Genomic DNA, 248 nt, shown 5'->3' with positions numbered 1-248 from the left:
CTCTGTGTTGTTTACTGAAAACAACATCACTTCATCCTTTTGAAAATCCACAAAACTGAAGAGATGCACATGTACTAAATTCCTTCTTTTGGGAAATGATTAAAACCAAATGCCATTTTGGATCCTGTTTGTGTGTGTTGAAGGAGCATCTCATCTTTCCAGAGTGGAGAAACGGTGCTGGAGTATCTGCAGTCTCACTTAAAATCTGATCTGATCCAGTCACAGTGGAGTAGAATACACATTTGACC

The sequence above is a fragment of the Hippichthys cyanospilos genome, chromosome 2 (assembly GCF_059441005.1).
Source record: "Hippichthys cyanospilos isolate Australia breed blue-spotted pipefish chromosome 2, RoL_Hcya_1.0, whole genome shotgun sequence".
In the NCBI taxonomy this organism is placed as follows: domain Eukaryota; kingdom Metazoa; phylum Chordata; class Actinopteri; order Syngnathiformes; family Syngnathidae; genus Hippichthys; species Hippichthys cyanospilos.
The sequence above is the reverse complement of the archived record's forward strand: the minus strand, read 5'-3'. Positions refer to the sequence as shown.